Source organism: Caretta caretta, chromosome 6 (genome assembly GCF_965140235.1).
Source record: "Caretta caretta isolate rCarCar2 chromosome 6, rCarCar1.hap1, whole genome shotgun sequence".
Classification (NCBI taxonomy): Eukaryota; Metazoa; Chordata; order Testudines; family Cheloniidae; genus Caretta; species Caretta caretta.
The window spans coordinates 65,256,262-65,274,632 of NC_134211.1; the positions used below are offsets into that span (position 1 = coordinate 65,256,262).

Genomic DNA, 18,371 nt, shown 5'->3' on the forward strand with positions numbered 1-18,371 from the left:
TCACCTTGGAATCTACTATACCAACCATAGGCCTCTTACCTTTGACTCTTACACACCATATATGGCCCATGTGCAGTCAGCCCAAACACTCAAGTAGTATTTGACTAAGAGAATCATTACATTCATTTAGATTACCCTTTTTAAAGCATTTGAGAGAGAGAATAACATTTCTGCCCTTTTTGGGGTGCATCTCCTCCATTTATCAGCCTAGACCAGAGGTGGGCAAACTACGGCCCACAGGCCACATCCGGCCCGCTGGACCGTCCTGCCCGGCCCTTGAGCTCCCGGCTGAGGAGGGTAGCCCCTGGCACCTGCCCTGCTGTTCCCCCTCCCCCGCAGCCTCAGCTCGCTGTGCCGCCAGCGCTCTGGGCGGCGGGGCTGGCTCTGGCCGGGCCGGGCAGCTGCGAGTTCCTGCCGCTCTGAGCGGCATGGTAAGGGGGCAGGGAGCAGGGGGGTTGGATAAGGGGCAGAAGGTTCCGGGGGGCAGTCAGGGAGTGGGGGGAGTTGGATAGGCATGGGGGGCCTGTCGGGGCAGGGGTGTGGATAGGGGTTGGGACTGTCAGGGAGCAGGGGGGGTTGGATGGGGGTGGAGTCCTGGGGGGCAGTTAGGGATGGGGGGGAGGGGACAAGGAGCAGGAGGGTTGGATGGATAGGGAATTCTGAGGGGGGCAGGGAGGGGGCGGATAGGGGGCAGGGGCCAGGCTGTTTGGGGAGGCACAGCCTTCCCTACCCAGCCCTCCATACAGTTTCGCAACCCTGATGTGGCCATCGGGCCAAAAAGTTCGCCCACTCCTGGCCTAGACAATGACCTTTTAAAGACTTATGAAGACAAGGAACACATTGAGGATGGAGATGATCCTTGGGTATCATGGAAGATGACCGTTTTCTTCCACCTGGTCAGACAATGGGACTTCAGCTTCCACCTCTCTTTCTGATGACTATGAAATATTTGCTTCTCTGGTAGAGGTCCTGGATATTATATTGTAGTCAGTGGGAAGCAAAAGGTCACCCCTTCTGTTCAAATTGCTGGAATTCAAGAAAAATGGGAAGATTGTTTTACTAGTCATTTAAGGGTTATTGCTATCAATCAGGACCTGTGGCTTATTGCAGTTTTGATCACTGTTTTGGGAAAAGAGCAAAAGATGCTGATCATCTATATCAAGTGCCAGAATAAGGATTTTGAATAACAACAATATGATGAATTGTGAAAAAGGCTAATATAATTCTTGGATGAATTAACAGGAATGTTCTATATAAGACATGGGAGGTAATTGTTCTTCTCTACTCTGCACTGGTGAGGCCTTAGCTAAACTAATGTGTCCAGTTTTGTGCATCATACTTTAAGAAAAATGTGAACAAACTGGAGAAAGTCCAGGGGAAAGCAACAAAAATGCAAAAAGTTTTAGAAAATGTTAAAATTGGCTGGGTTTAATCTTGTGAAAAGAAGACTGAGGGGGAACCTGATAACAGTATTCAGATATGTTTTAAAGGCTCTTATAAAGAGGACAGTAATCAGTTGTTTTCCATGTCCATCAAGTGTAGGACAAGAAGTAATCATCTTAATATACAGGAAGGGAGATTAAGGTTAGATATTAGGAAAAACTTTCTAAGTACTGGAATAGGTTACCAAAGGGGTTGTGGAATCCCCATCATTGGAGGCTTTTAAGAACAAGTTAGGGTTTAGTCTTGGTTTGCTTGGTACTGCCTCAGCACAAGGGAATGGACTTGATGGTCTCTTGAGATCTCTTTCCACCCTACATTTGTATGATTCTATATTAGAGAATCAAAGACTGGCAAGTCGAAGCACATAGATGTCCGTGACTCCCACTGACTTTGTTTACAGAGGTAAGAGTGCTCAGCACTTACGAAAATCAGACTTCAGGTGTCTCAAATTGGGCACCTGGGAAATTAGGAACACACAACTAGTGGCCACCTGTGAAAATTTTGGTTTAAGTGACTTGGCCAGAATTATATAAGAACTCTTATGGCAGAGATGGCCATTTCTCTTGGATGGCAATCTGTTTTAACCACAAAACCATCCTTTGTATTTGTGCAGCCCCCGCCTCATTCACTTCCAGCTTCCTAAACAAATGAGGCAGGGGTCCTGCAGACAACAGCCTCCTTCACCACACAACCCTGATTCATTCCTTGAACTCTGGTAAAGAGGGAGGGATCCTGAGCCCGCCATGCCCCATTGACCCCAACCGGCCCCTCACTCCAGGGACTGACCCCCCCCCCACCTTTCTGTGCCTCATTGATCTGGGCTGGCCCCTAGCTCCATGGACACCCCTCCGTGCCTCAGCTGGCTCCTTGCTCTGGGGACATATCCCCCCGTTCTGTGCCCCATTGCTCCCAGCTGTCCCCTTGCTACGGGGACCGACCTCCCCACACTGTGCCCCAATGCCGCCAGCCGACCCCTCGCTCCGGGGACCAGCCCCTGCACACTCCCCATGCCTCTGGCTGGCCACTCACGCCTGGGTCTACCTTCATCCCCCACACTCCCCATGTGCTGTGCTCCAGTGCCCTCAGCCAGCCCCTCGCTCTGGGGGGGCAGGGGCCCGGTGAGCTCAGCCTCCCTGCACAAGCTTCTCCTCCCTTGCTACATGCGGAGTCCCTATGGTAAAATCCACCCTCCCTTGCAAACAAGGGCACGCTCAGCTGAAGGGAGCCCACCTAGCTCAGCAAAAGGAGTTTAAAAGTTTAATCACACTGCTTAACAGTATGATTAAAACGGCAATTAATCGTGATTAATTTTTTTAATCACTTGACAGCCCTATTTAGGAGCTCTTGTCATGAACCAAGACCCCATTGTACTGGGCTCTGTATACCCACAGAACAGAACGACTGCCCCAAACAGCTTACACTCTAAGTATAAGACTAGAGACAACAGATGGATACAGAAAGAGGGGAGTATAAGGAAACAATGAGACAATATTGGTCACCATGATAGTTACCTGTGTGCTGTGAATTTTGGGTGTGGTGGCACTCTAAAGTAAATCACTTTTTGTTTTGGGATTTTAGTGTTTATCAAACAAAATTTTACAAATATCAGCTAAGAGTTTACATTTAAAAACAGGAAAAACATTTGGCTTTAACTATTTAGGCTGAAATTGATATGCTGGGTTTCTGTCTCAGGCTGAAGGTTTTTTTGGAAAATTTAATCCAAAACAGTCGGCATTTCCAAGTACGAGGAAGGGAAAGATATGCTTCGCCCATTTAAAAAAAATACTGATATTTTCATTTAACAGCCCCAGTGCCCCCAGGCAGGATCAGGGGCTTGAAATTTGGTAGCGATGGTAGCCTTCATATTAGAGATGTGCCTTTTGCCATCCGTGTGAAAATTTCCCCAAATTTGGCCAAGTTATAGAACTTTGAAAAATTGCAGTTTATACTTGCTCACTAGAGTAATCCTATTTTAGCAACTAACCTCTCAGAAGATTCTGTCCTCACTGAGCATTCTTTAGCCTCTCTGTTTCTAGTGCTGATCAGATTACGCCTCCACCATCCTTGCAGATTTATTGGACATACTCCTGTGTGTAAGTGTATGTCTCCACCATTCTAAGCACAGAGCTGGGACTGGAAGCCAGTGGAGTGAGAAAAGGAGCCTGGAACTTGGAGTTAGGGGGAGAGGAGTTTGGGACTGGGATGAGAAGTGTAAGGAGTGAAGATGGGATTGGTTAGGCAAAGAAAACGGGACTGGGACCGGGGCTGGGGATTGGAGGCAGGAGGGGAAGAGGGAAGAGAGAGGAGCTGGACAGGGACATTTTGGGGGGTTGGGGGGGAGAGAATGGGCAGCAGAGACTGTGCCCACTAGAGAATACTCCCCTCTGCAGACTGGAATTGAATCCAAGATTCCTGAGTCTCCCCATTGCTCTTCTGTCATCAAATAGCTGTTGAATTCACTGGCAAGATGTGTTGTCTCATCCCCCTCTAGTCCTGGTCCACATAGAAGATGACAACTTAGTATTGCTATCAGTTACTCCATTAGCTGAAATGCCCTGGGTCTGTGCAGTTGATCTATGGTTCCAATCTTGCTCATGAACCATATGGATATTAATATGATGCCACATATTGGAATTTCTGGGGTTTTTTTTTTCAGTTTGCTTTTCTAAAAGAGCTAAGAAATTACAATGAGGTTGCCAGTGCACATACATTATGGCAGTCTTTATCTATAAAATCACACACTATTTTTGAGTGCTTGACTTTGCAACTTTAATGTTCTTTTAACTTAGTTTTTGTGTGTATGATTTAGGTTTAAATAGCCCAATACTCTTCACATCATCCCAGGAAGGGAGCCCCAAGTTGCTCCTCAAGTCTGACTCCTGCTGCCTCCTTCTCACTCCCCCCCCCCCACATTCAGTATAATGAAAGTTCCAGTAAGACTGCACAGTCCATTAATTTTAGTGTTACATTGTACAATATACAATTAGATCACCCATTAGGATCAGATTCAAGAAAAAAAAATTATGTCTAGGCACATACATTATGAGTAAAAGCCTATACAGGGCCCGGGAATCTATGGAAGAATTATTTTTCTTCAGGTCAAATTATATGTGGTTCTGTGAATTCAAATATAAAACCTTACAGATTTTTAGATAAACAGAAATGCAGATATGTTTTTTGTACATTCCATTTTGGAATGAGAGAATTTCTTAAAGAAACATTCTTTAGAAGTGCCTAAATGAGAAATTAGGAATCTGTTAAATTCCTAACTGCTGAATTTAGGGAATAATACCCATATTAAATTATAAAAATTATATCTGGGTTTGTTAAAAACAGTGTTTTGAACTGGTGGCTACTGCTTTGCTGCTGCTGTTGCTGTTGTTTTTCATCTGTTATAATTGCATTTATAGTGGCCGTTATTTCTGCTTCAAAAATAAGTGAACAGCATTTAATGAATTAAATGTACTTGCACAGAGCAAAGACAAGTGCTTTATTTGATACTTATATGGACAAGAACCAGGGTACCAGACCTTTTAAGACATTCCTATTAGGACTGTAGGTTTGGAACCTGAAAATGTTCTACAAATGAGCAAATGCCAAAACATGCATCACTTAATTGCTTAAATCAAATCCATCAGTTCTTGTTCCTGCCCCACATCCTGTCAGTCAATGAAATCTAAAAATTCTTTCCTCTCTCTTTGATTCCCCTAGCCCTCCTCGGTCTCTGTTTCTCCGTTTGCTATTCATGTTTCCCTGTCTTCCCTGGGACATTCCCTTCCAAAGCTCTGGAGGGGCCAAGGGGATTTCTCCTCTCCCCTGCCCTATGTTATGTGCTGGGAAGTCACCGGAATCTTGCTTCTTTCCTAACCAGCTGTGAAGATTTTTCCTACGTTACTCCTACTGCAGGTTGAAGCGGGTATTTCTACACTGCATCTGGGGGCGTTTCTGCCAGCCCAGGTACGTAGGTGTGCACTAGCGGTGCTCAAGCTGGCATGGTAAAAGCAGCAATGTGAATTTTTGAAGTTGGTCAGAAGTTTGGACTTTAAAATCCATCTGGTCCCCTAGACCACATCAGAATGTGTACGTTGCTGTGTTTAGAGAGCTAGCTTGAGCCCGGCTAGAGTGAGCCTGTCTACCCAGGCTGGAAGACTCGCTCCCAGCACCAGTGTAGATATAGTCTGAGAAGCTGCATGAGAAGCAGGAGATTGGGGAACCATTTGGGAGTTCAGTAGAGAGGGCACACGAAATTGAGAACTGTATGGAGAAACTAAACAGGTATGCCAAGGCCATCAACTCCCAGTTGGTCTGAGCAGTCATTACTGATTCATGCTGGAGAATGAGAAATTCCTGCCTTCCCTCTGAGCTTTGAGGCTCATTCTACAAAATCATTTCCATTTCTTGGTAGTGAGGAATTGAACTTTTCAGAATTGTGAGTTGTATGAGTCAACTTTTACAGCCACTTCATCTCTTTGCCTCTGTTTTTCCATCTGTAAAATCAAAATGTTTACCTCCATCTTGGGGTGTTGTGATGTTTAATATTTATATAGTATTCCCTCCCATTCCATTTGAACCCACAATGAAGAAAAACAAAAAGAATGAAATCTAACTGAATTTACAGAAGAACTTGCTGCTGTTTTCTCCATTTGTCCCTGCCTCTCTAGACATTTTTAGTTACCATAACAACACAAGGTAGTTTGTTAAATGCTTCAGTTTCGTATTTTAGTTTCTCTGCTGCTAAGGAGATAGTCTCCCCCTCCCCCTTTCCTCTTTATGTTTAACAGCTCATAATATGCAAAATAATAGATGTTCTAACTTAGGATAAAATGTGATCATTCTAATAGCTAGCAGACCTGTGAAACTTTAAACTGCAAAACATAAGGAAATACTTCAATGTAGGTTCTCCCTTTTGTCTTTAAATCACCAAATGAATTGGGGTGTATTGTTTTAGTATGTAAATCTGTGTTGAGGCCAAAAATATTTCTTCATTAAATTGCCCCAGATTTGGTATTTTAATCCTTTTTAATATAGCTTAAAAGCCTCAGTACACTTGAGACTTTGTCAAAAATTCAAAGATTTGATAACATTGCAATATCTTACCCTTCAAATACTTATATTGCACTGTCTCTTTTAGCAATCAGAATTATAGTGCAGATCCATTGTTCTAAAATATTTATCCAAAATAGTTGGGAAAGAGGGATTTCTAAGTGAACATGTTCTTCTACCTCTCTGTGCATGCTATCTCCTTGGGCCTTTTAGCTCTTTGGATAGGAACTGTCTGAATAATTGTATTGTACAGCAGGGAACACGTGGGTGTTTGTATCTTGAACTGTGTGTTTGGCAACCCTTTGTATGTGTGAAGGGAACAAACGAATGTGTACCAAACTTCTGTTTGTAGTGGATTGTTCTATAGTGGTTAGTGCTGAGCAGCTGAATGTGATGGTAGGAAATGAGCATGTTTGCTTTGTATGGTTTTATCATGAATGGAGCTCTGTATTTGGCTTAAATTCAAATTTCTAGAAAGGACATAGCTCAAGCCAAAATGCTAAGTTATTACTGTATAAAAGAAAGCAAACACTGCTCTTTGATTTATGCAGTATACTGAAACAGAGGGAGCCTAGAATTCATGCAGCAAACTGATGACTTAATAAATGGAATGAACATTGGGTTAAGTTATTTGATTCTTATCTTCCAAAACTGAAATTAATGCTTTGTATATAAAGGTATCTACTCCCTTGAACACATTCTGAAAATCTAATAATGCCATGTTGACTATGTGGAAGTTGCAATACTTACGGAAAAACAGGTTTCCTTTACTCGTAAATGTGTAAAATGTGTGTCACAAGTGTTAACAAAAAATGCTTTGTTTTATCAAGTAACAAACCACTGATCAGAGCTAAACAAGCATAATGTCATGTTTTCTCTGAAATTAACATGTCATCCCTTTATGGGATTCCGACATTCTCTCATTGGATTCAAAATTTGTGATCAAAGAATATTCCAGGACAGTTCTATATGTAAAACATAACAAAAGGATTAAAATATCTATTTTTGCACAGAACTTATCAAGGACATTGTTAATCTAGCCTTTTCGACTTATTTTTTGGTTTTAAGAATGGTTATTTCAGTATGTTTTATAGTTCTTGATACCGTAATTGAAATTACCACGACTCCTATTTTCAACTGTATCCTCCTCAATGATATTTTAATTCATGCTGAATAGACGAGCAGACTCCTCTTTGCCAACAGACAGCTGCATATTAACGCCTAGGTCGGCAAATTTGCAGGGGCGGCAAATTTATAATAGCAGCCAGAGGCTGCTTCCCCTGGCACCGGTTCGTGCCCTCTGCTCCAGGCCCTGCCCCAACTCCACCCCTTCCCTGCCCCCTCCCTGCCCCTATTGGTCCCCTTCCCCAAATCCCTGCCCCGGCCCTGCCGCCTCTCCTGAGCGCACCGCATTCCCCCTTTTCCCCCCCTCCTTCGTGAACCTGTTTCGCGCACAAGCACTGGCAGGGAGCGAGGAGAAGCAGGACCCGGCGGTGCGCTCAGGGGAGGAGGCGGAGCAGAGGTGAGCTGGGGTGGGAGGGCAATTATTTCAGGGCGTAGGGGCGGCAAAATCATTAATCCGCCACTGCCAAGAGACATTAACATGACACTACTGCAGTTTATTTGGTAGTGCTTACATAAAAGTAAATGCTGAGGTATAAATAAATGCCTAATAGGTTTCTGTGGGATTGAAACACAAATAAATATCCTCTTCGTAAGATGCCTTCATCTTTTATTTGAGGTTTGTCCTTGATGAATGATCATATCTCAGGATATTTATGGGCATAATTATCATGTCTCCAAAATCATTTTTTGTTTTTACATGCAGTTCTTCCAGTTGTAAATATTTAAAACAAAGATGCATTTGGAAGAAATATTTGATGAGTATGAGGAGAATCAAAAGGTGCTAGACAAAATATCACTTTAAAAAAAGATGATTTTTCTCATGTGTTAACTTATACATACCCAGAGTTCAAAATCTTTTCTTTACAAGCCATGGTTTAAAAAAAAAAAAAAAGGCACTCCTATAATACACTCATCTCAGCCTCAGCTGTTCAGTGACAGGCAAGAGAACTTGGGCTGGATTAAATAGAGTACAAGAAAAAATTTTCTACAATGCCACATTTTCCTTTGTTTTTATTGTCTAAAATATGTAATCATTTCATAAAAGGGGATAGTACATGTCTGTACTTAAATTAGTTTAAAGAAACAAGAGATGCGGGAAGAACAGAATATGAACAAAAGCAGGATGGGGGGAGATTATAAATTTCTGTACAGACAACAGTTATGAAGTGCTTAATTTTTTTTACCCTTCTCTACTCATGTGTAAGTTTGTACTGAAATATTTTTCCCTACTAAGGAAACCTTTTCTGATTCTAGAATTGTCAGTGTAATATAATACAATAATAATAAACATGCAGAAATGCAGCATCAACAGTTACTAAAGTACATCATTCTGAGTGAAATCCAGGTCCCATTGATGTGAGTGACAAAATTCCCAGTAACTGCCGTGGAGCCAGGATTTCACCTATTGTATTCCAAACTCTCTTTGCTTCTACATCAGGCTACCACCGACTATCTGCAATCAGGTTTCCCATCCTCCCCCTCTTCTACAAAATCCTGTGTTCTATACAAGTCCTGCATCTTGACAGGGGGTTAGACTAGATGATCCTTGCGGTCCCTTCTAGCCCTGTGATTCTTATACTAGCTTCCCTGTCTAGAACCAGGATCTTCTGTGTTCCCCATACTTGCTCTGCACTCTCCTAGTAAAATCAGGTTCCCCTTGAATCACTACAATATTTTTCTCTCTTATCAGCCCTCTGACTAGTTTCTGCCTCCCTTCACTCAAAGTCCGCTTTCCAAACTATTTGCTGCTATTTTCTCATTATAAAGGTGCCTACAATCCATCTGAGGTAGTTGGTGTGTAGTTGGGGGGAGATTGGAAGTATTTTGTTGCTGCTTTTTTATAGCAGTTCATGCTGCTCCAAGTGCTTGTCTATGCCTGTACACGAACGCAAGAAGCCTGGGAAACAAGCGGGAAGAATTGGAAGTCCTGGCACAGTCAAGAAACTATGGTGTGATTGGAATAAGAGAGACTTGGTGGGGTAACTGACGTGACTGGAGCACTGTCATGGATGGGTATAAACAGTTCAGGAAGGACAGGCGGGGGAGAAAAGGTGGAGTAGTTGCACTGTATGTAAGGGAGCAGTATGATTGCTCAGAGCTCCAATATGAAACTGGAGAAAAGCCTGTTGAGAATCTTTGGGTTAAGTTTAGAGGCTAGAGCAGCAGGGTGATGTCCTGGTGGGCATCTGCTATAGACCACCAGATAGGGTGACCAGATAGCAAGTGTGAAAAATCGGGAAGGGGGTGGGGGGTAATAAGTGCCTATATAAGAAAAAGCCCCAAATATTGGGACTGTCCCTATAAAATCGGGACATCTGGTCACCCTACCACCAGACCAGGAGGATGAGGTAGACGAGGCTTTCTTCGGACAACTAACAGAAGTTTCCAGATCACAGGCCTTGGTTCTCATAGGGGACTTCAATCACCTTGACATCTGCTGGGAGAGCAATACAGCAGTGCACAACCAGTCTAGGAAGTTTTTGGAGAGTGTTGCGGACAACTTCCTGGTGCAAGTGCTGGAGGAACCAACTAGGGGCTCTATGCCTCTTGACCTGCTGCTCACAAACAAGAATTGGTAGGGGAAGTAGAAGTGGGTGGCAACCAGGGCAGCAGTGACCATGAGATGGTCTAGTTCAGGATCCTGACAAAAGAAAGAAAGGAGAACAGCAGAATACGGATCCTGGATTTCAGAAAAGCAGACTTTGACTCCCTCAGGGAACTGATGGGCAAGATCCCTTGGGAGGCTAATATTAGGGGGAAAGGAATCCAGGAGAGCTGCATGTATTTTAAAAAAGCCTTACTGACGGCGCAGGAACAAACCATCTCGATGTGCAGAAAGAATAGCAAATATAGCAGGCGACCAGCTTGCCTTAATAAATAAACCTTCAGTGAGCTTAAACACAAAACGGAAACTTGAAAGAAGTGGAAATTTGGACAGATGAATAGGGAGGAGTGTAAAAATATTGCTCGAGCATACAAGGGTGTAATCAGGAAGATCAATTGGAGTTGCAGCGAGCAAGGGATGTGAAGGATAACAAGAAGGGTATGTTAGCAACAAGAAGGTGGTCAGGGAAAGTGTGGAACCCTTACTGAATGGGGGAAGCACTCTAGTGACTGATGTGGATAAAGCTGAAGTACTCAATGGGTTTTTTTGCCTCGGTCTTCACAGACAAGGTCAGCTCCCAGACTGCTGCACTGGGCAGCACAGTATGGGGAGGAGGTGAGCAGCCCTCAATGGTGAAAGAACAGATTAAGGACTATTTACAAAAGCTGGACATGCACAAGCCCATGGATCTAATGCATCCGAGGGTGATGACTGATGTGATTGCAGAGCCATTGGCCATTATTTTTGAAAACTCTTGACGATCGGGTGAGGTCCCAGATGATTGGAAAAAGGCAAATATAGTGCCCATCTGTAAAAAAGGAAAGTAGAAGAATCTGGGGAACTACAGACCAGTCAGCCTCACCTCTGTCCCCAGAAAAATCATGGAGCAGGTCCTCAAGGAATCCATTTTGAAGTACGAGAGGAAGGTGATCAGGAACAATCAACATGGATTCACCAAGGGCAAGTCATGCCTGACCAACCTGATTGCCTTCTATGATGAGATAACTGGCTCTTTGGACATGGGGAAAGCGGTGGACATAATATATCTTGACTTTAGCAAAGCTTTTGATATGGTCTCCCACAATATTCTTGCCAGCAAGTTAAAAAAGTATGGATTGGATGAATGGACTATATGGATAGAAAGCTGGCTAGATCGTCGGGCTCGACAGGTAGTGATCAACAGCTCGATTTCTAGTTAGCAGCCGGTATCAAGTGGAGTGCCCTAGGGGTCTGTCCTGGGGCTGATTTTGTTCAACATCTTCATTAATGATCTGGATGATGGGATGGATTGCACGCTCAGCAAGTTTGTGGCTGACACTAAGATGGGGGGAGAGGTAGATACACTGGAGGGTAGGGATAGGATCCAGAGTAACCTAGACAAATTGGGGGATTGGGCTAAAAGAAATCTAATGAGGTTCAAGAAGGACAAGTGCAGAGTCCTGCACTTAGGACAGAAGAATCCCATGCATTGCTACAGGCTGGGACTGACTGGCTAAGTGGCAGTTCTGCAAAAAGGACCTGGGAATTACAGTGGACGATAAGCTGGGTATGAGTCAACAGTGTGCCCTTGTTGCCAAGAAGGCTAATGGCATGTTGGGCTGCATTAGTAGGAGCACTGCCAGCAGATCGAGGGAGGTGATTATTCCCCTCTATTCGGTACTGATGAGGCCACATCTGGAGTATTGCATCCAGTTTTGGGCCCCCCACTACAGAAAGGATGTGGACAAATTGGAGAGAATCCAGCGGAGGGCAACAAAAATCATTAGGGGGCTGGGGCACATGACTTATGAGGAGAGGCTGGGGGAACTGAGCTTATTTAGTCTGGAGAAGAGAAGAGTGGGGGAATTTGGTAGCAATCTTCAACTACCTGAAGGGGGGTTCCAAAGAGGAGGGGGCTAGGTCTAGGTTGGATATTAGGAAAAACTATTTCACTAGGAGGGTGGAGAAGCACTGCAATGAGTTACCTAGGAAAGTGGTGGAATTTCCATCCTTAGAGGTTTTTGGGCCCGTCTTGACAAAGCCTTGGCTGGGATGATTCAGTTGGGGTTGGTCCTGCTTTAGCAGGGGATTGGACTAGATGACTTCTTGAGGTCTCTTCCAACCCTAATCTTCGGTGATTCGATGTGTTTTCGTTAACTGTTTTTGTTTAAAGATTTATCTCTACATATAGTCGTCTTCTCTTAGGAATTAGCATCAGGAAGTACTTATGAATTTCTGCCTATACCACGTGCAATTTGTAATAGTAATTTTTTTTTAAATATTCCTTTTTAAAACAACCCATTTTGTTGTATAAAGTAGCTGGCTCATTGTTGTGTTTTAAACATTTCCACCATCCTCTCTGTCCCCCAAGTGGCTTAAAGATTTTTATGCTTCCATGGAAAAAGAGAGAAGCTTGACAGTCTTTTTCTTCTTTTAACTTCATCAATAATCCTGTTTACAAGATGTCAATTGATGTATTTGTCAATATTATATATTTTCTTCCTGATATTTTCAATGGTCATATTCTGCTTTTTTCCCAGGTCATACAATTCATTGTGTGGATGCTGAAGCTACGTTATGTGTATTGGCCAACATGCCATGAAATTATAGTAAGTTTTTTGCCTTTTCCTTAAATCCACTTTTTTGTAAGGTTTTTTTCAGGTGCTAAACAAAGGCCTGTGATACTTATGTAGAATCATTTTGCTCTATGTTAAGTGAGAAGCTATACTACAGTATTCTAAAATACCAAGCTGTTGAAATGGAAAACAAAAATAGCATTTTGTGCCATCCATTTAAACATAAATGTGTTCAACTAGATTGGTTAAGTTTAAATCTGGACCTTCAAAGTAAAATCTGGACATTAGCACACCACAAAGTTGATTAATTTCACCTTCTGTCAAATTGTGCATTGCTTAGGCAGTTTACTGTAAATGCTAATCTCCATTTTATTTTTAGCTAACTATTAGTCTCTCAGGGGGGAATGTGGGAGTAATTGTCAAAGCTTAGCAAACGATTACTATTAAACCGAACTGCCAAAGCAGGTTTTGGGAGGGATCCACTTCACTCTTAATAGTTAGCAGCTAGTGGTTCTACATTTTAAAGATGTGTGAAAAAAGCAGCCCTGTCATGAAGAGATTTATTAAAATCTTCCTTTTCTTTTGGCATCATTTGTTTGTGGGTTTTTTGACAAGTATCTGTTTCTGTGTCTTTGCTCTGTTGTGAGTGCATGTGAATTTGTATTCTGTACTTCCTGTCCTCTGTTCTGCATTTGACATTTCAATGTTTATGTTTTTGTGTCTTTAAACAAAATTCTTCATAACTAGTATGGGGAGGTGAATTAGTGAGGAGGGTGCAAGGACGAGGGGCTATGGAAGTTGGGCATTGGAGCTGAGCTGGTTTTGGGCAACAGTGGCCAGTAGTGTAGGAAGAAAAGGAGTACTTGTGGCACCTTAGAGACTAACCAATTTATTTGAGCATAAGCTTTCATGAGCTACAGCTCACTTCATCGGATGTAGTGTAGGGAGGCAGGTGTGTAGGGAATGAGGAGACAGCTTAGCTTCCTCAGCTCCCTGAATGTCCCTGAATCTTTTCTGCATATCCTCCTTCCTCTGCTCTCTTACATGCCAATCCAATCAGTTGCCCTAAATCCATGAAATGTAGGGCTTGTCTCTGCTGCACTCAGTACGGACTATGGAGGTGTGAACTGAAGAGCACATCAAAGTGTTGCGCTGTAGCTGCCCCACATGGACACTGCTGATGCAAACTAGAAGGTACCCAGTTTGTGTTATTGTGGTCTGGTTCAAGGGCTAGGTTAATGTAAACAGGGTACCTTCTAGTTTTGTGCCAGCAGCGTTCACATGGGGAAGCTACAGTGCAACACTTTGTGCTCTTCAATTCACATTTCCGCAGTCTGCACTGAAATGTGGGGTAGACGTAGCCATAGACACCTTAAGTCGTTTTAAATTCGTTTGAAAATGTTACCCTACAGATTTAACAGAAATTAGGTTGTCTAGTGCTGAGACAATGAAGTTGATCAACCTTCCTTGGCTCATTGCCTGTGGAGTCCAATTCAAATTCATTTTTTTCCCCAAAGAAAAATCTTCCAGGACAGAATGCAGGTTTCAGTTTTTAATTACAGATCCTTCCTTCAACTTGGTCACATGCGCACATGCAAGTGTAAATCTTGCCAGTATGTAGCAAAAAGGCTATTATATTTGGCAGGGAACCCTTAAAAGTGAGTTTATGGATTCTTCCCTCTCCTGTTCCCTCAAAGAACATCCTTATATAGAGGTAGACTGATACTGATAACATCCTTATATAGAGGTAGACTGATACTGATACTGAGTGTTCAAAAGGTCAATAGGTTTTTTGGGGTGAGGGGATGTGAGCTAATTAGAATTGATGCTCTCTTTCTGCAGATCACAATTGCCATTGACTTAAGTAAACGAAGAGCAGCTGACACAGATCCATCAACTTCTCTACTGAATAAATTGGCTTGCTACATGGTCTAGATAACCTTTCTTGCAAAGTATCTAAACCAACTCAAAAGGTTTGTAAATCTCTATAGGCCATTTCTAGCAAATATCCCCACTTCTAATTCAAGGTAATCAGAAAAGGCATTCTTAGAATTTGTGCTTACATAACTTTTTCCACAAGTATTACTTAAGTGCTCTCTCCACATTGTAATGTATTTCCCCTTTTGGGTCAGATAAAAGGAATAAAAACACAACAGCTATTCGTTCTTTTTTAATCAATCAGGCTAGTTCTCCTGACAATTGCAGAATGCTTTTGATAAATTCTGACGTTGCTGTATTTTGTGTTGTCCTTCTTACCAGACAGCAGGATAGTGAAGAACATTGAGGGCTATGTAATTCACCAAAGTCAATAAATATAAACTCTTTATTTTAACCGTGTTATATAAGACTCAGGTATTCCTGGTTTATTAATGCAGTGTGTGCACATCTGTGTGTGTTAAGGCTCAGAAAAGCGATTACTTTGCTTTTTTCTATTGAGGATTAAGGCTTAGTCATTATATATTAGTTTAAGGCTGTAGAGACCAGTTATGGCCCTTTATCCTGGGGAGATAGGAAAATCTAGCATTCTCAAGGTAATTGGGAAGAAAACTGAAACTCTTATTTTTCTAGGATGCTGATAAACTTTTAAGTTAATTTGCATTTACACTTAGTCACAATCTGTATTACTAAAGCAGCCTGAATACAATTTGCCTTATCTTCACACCGTTGTATAAAAGGTTAAGTGGCAGTTGAAATTAAATTCTGTAACCACAAACCAAATTATCATATCTTATCTAACTCTATAAATTCACCTGTGGAACAGTAAACTTTCTGCATTTCTCAGGTCTTAAGTTTTTAGAAGGAAAAAAGAAAAGCTAAATTGTAAAATTTTCAATAATTTCCTTCGTCCCATTTTCAAAGGGAATTTAAGAGCGTCATTGTCATTGAAAGCCAATGCATTGTAGGCTCCTAATTGCCTTGTCACTTTTGAACATTTTACCCAAGAGCTCTTAAAGCGATTGCTAAGCCTCTGCTCAATAAATTATCATTTGACATAGAAAATTTTGGCAATCATTGCCCTAAGTCTAATAACCCATTTTTAGGGCAGATTACCAAGAAATGTTGGTGAAACAGCTCTGACAATTTCTAGAGATCTGAATTCCTTCATCCTGTTATCTGATTTTAGGTCTGATTATGGTGCAGAGACTTAATCTCATGGTCAATGTTGTTTTTCTGGAGATGGATGAAAACCAGTTGTCCAAGCTGGGTTTTTTAGATCTGTTAGAAGCCTTTGAATCTGTTTCCTACAAGGTATTTGATATGCCCGTGGACACTGGCAGGCATAGGTGGGGATGTGATTGGATAGCTCTATTCTTTCACTCTTCTTCCTCCTCCTCCTCCTACAGTACATAGTCACACAGGTTTGGACTTCTGTTACTTCAAACTGAAATGTTTGTTTTGAAAATCTCTAAGGAATCCAGACTACACTTCCAGTGTAGCCACCACTGTGGTCTTTTCTGTTCTTTGCCAAAATAAATAATTATTTTATAAAAGGAGCAAAAAATACCTGTGGGTTGAGCCCATACCTGCTAAAGGAATGAAACTTAGAAAAAGAAATTGTTGGAGGAAAATATCCTGAGAGTCGGATAACATGGCACCTCAAGTATCTGTTGCTTCATAGGTATTAAAATTGTTTTTCTTGTTTGTTTATGATTGCATATTTCATATTGCTGTTTGCTTGCCATTAATGTCCTTCATTTTGAAATTGCAAAGCCCAAAGTTTTTAAAAAAATTACATGAACATTTGTCTATTTAAGATAGAAGGGGGTTTGGCAGTTATATTAGGGGGTTTGGCAGTTATATTAGAGAATTGCATGATTCATAAATTACTTTATAAGTTATTGAATGCTGTTGGTGAACATAGCTTGTTAAACGGATAAGCACTTTTCTCCTGTAATAAATCACTTTTTTCCCTCCAGAGTGGGGGAACAATAAACGGTGGCGTCTGCTGCTTTTTTTAAACTGATGAACTTTCTCAGGCGAGACTGTGATCGGTCTCTTTTTTTTTTTTTTTAAAAGAACTATGGTATACTGCAGTCACGGCAGCCCAGTCACATTTTCTATTTCAACTTGTTTTGTGGACACATTATTAGCTTACACCTAAATCCACATTAAAATTGGACAGCTTCCATACTCACATAGTTTAAGAACTCACTGACAGAAATTCATGTTTGTATATTCGTGTCAAATCATTTGCATTTTATTGTAAACCTAGACAAGCATTTCATTTCTGTGTTTTCAGAAACAACTTGTTCTATGTCGTATGAAGTCCTGCTCTGAGACTTCAGAAAAGGAGTAAAAGGCAGTATGGAAATATGTCATGTGAATTATCTTCTTTCTCTGGGAAGCTGCATGGTTTATTGGAGTGCATTGTATGAACACTTTCCTTTCACGCAGTTATCCACCAATTTGGGCAACTACACGAGGCAAAAAGAAAAGGCCCTTTTGTGGCACCTTAGAGACTAACCAATTTATTTGAGCATAAGCTTTCGTGAGCTATAGCTCACTTCATCGGTAGGATGGTAGGATTCTTAGTATACTGGTATATACTTTGTATATACTGGTAGGATTCTTAGTGTCTTTTTGGCTCATGATCTCATCAGATAAGGAGTGCATAACATGTTACATAGCACAGTTGTCAAACATGTTCTGTGGCTGAAACCATAGACAGCTGATCATGTCAGCTGTTTAGTGATGAATATTTCTTCACCTGCTTAAAGAACTTAATACTTAAGCATAATACTTTTTGCTGTAGCAGAATCCTTTCAGACAGGGTGTAGTGATATATCTAGACAGAGTGACTTGTGCTTTCCGTTTGGTTTCTGAAAGAATTATGTACAAGCAGAGAGATTATTTCAGACCAGCGGTTACCTATGTTCTTTGATTTAAAAACAAGTAGTCTTTAGACGCATATTGAGGTTAGGTAATGTTTAAGTATTTTATTTATGAAGAGGCATCAGTCATACTCTTCCCTTCCCTATGATTTATGTAGTAAGGTTTTGAGTCTATAGATGAATATACTCAAAGTTCAAGTTGTGTCATTAAAGTTTTTGAGATAGAGTGAGTGGAGACATGATAGGTTGGGAAAAACAGCAATGCACTCTTTAAGTCAGATGGTTCGTTCTTGAAGCCACAAATTTTATTTTGAATGCCATAACCTGTTTGCCTTCTTCATTATATTCCTCTCTGGAAGTAGTATTCTTACTTACTGATATTATACAGTAAATTAGATTGCTGACAAGGATCACCATGGTTTCTAATCACAAGACAGTTGTGGGTATAGACAGAAGAAGCAAATGAGACCCTTGTCTACATGTCTCTTTACCAAATCAAGGGTTTTTTAGCTGCTTTGTAGGAACTCTGCATTTTGTGGTGTCCCACAGTTGTGCAGACATAACTATTTTGTTTTAAAGTGCGGAAGTATTTTTGAAGAAAAGGATAAAAAAAAGAGTAACTGTTACTGTTAGCAAGAGTGTAGGAGTTCTTTTCAGAGTCCTTGATTATACATAGGCTTGAAAGGATTAGATCTTTATTGGTAAATATCAGTAAAAACGTTGTATTTGCTGCGCACATACAAACTGATGAAAAATATTTCCATCAAT

At 41.5% G+C, this 18,371-nt stretch overlaps 1 protein-coding gene across 5 annotated transcripts in view; it reads left to right on the forward strand.

Moving 5' to 3' along the window:
• Positions 1–18,371, forward strand: part of SIPA1L1 (signal induced proliferation associated 1 like 1) — a 389,217-nt gene that overhangs the window by 210,143 nt on the left and 160,703 nt on the right. For 4 of the 5 annotated variants that reach the window (XM_048852811.2, XM_048852810.2, XM_048852815.2 and 1 more), the window contains 2 exons: positions 12,736–12,804; positions 14,614–14,744. The gene's annotated coding sequence lies outside the window, so the exon portion shown is untranslated. The remainder of the gene's footprint in view (positions 1–12,735; positions 12,805–14,613; positions 14,745–18,371) is intronic. The other variant, XM_048852814.2, reaches the window with a different exon arrangement.